Below are 402 nucleotides of genomic sequence, written 5' to 3'. Positions count from 1 at the left end.
ATAAAGTCTGACACTGTTTCCCCATCTATTTCCCATGAAGTGATGGGATCAGATGCCAAGATCTTCGTTTTCTGAATGTTGAGCTTTAAGCCAACTTTTCACTCTCCACTTTCACTTTCATCAGGAGGCTTTTTAGTTCCTCTTCACTTTCTGCCATAAGGGTGGTGTCATCTGAATATCTGAGGTTTTTAATATTTCTCCTGGCAATCTTGATTCCAGCTTGTGCTTCTTCCAGCCCAGCGTTTCTCATGATGTACTCTGCATATAAGTTAAATAAGCAGGGTGACAATACACAGCCATAAAGTATTCCTTTTCCTATTTGGAACCAATCTCTTGTTCCATGTCCAGTTCTAACTGTTGCTTCCTGACCTGCATATAGGTTTCTCAAGAGCCAAGTCAGGT

This window comes from Bison bison, unplaced genomic scaffold (assembly GCF_000754665.1).
Source record: "Bison bison bison isolate TAMUID 2011002044 unplaced genomic scaffold, Bison_UMD1.0 scf7180017864458, whole genome shotgun sequence".
Lineage (NCBI taxonomy): Eukaryota > Metazoa > Chordata > Mammalia > Artiodactyla > Bovidae > Bison > Bison bison.
Note: the sequence above shows the minus strand (reverse complement) of the source record.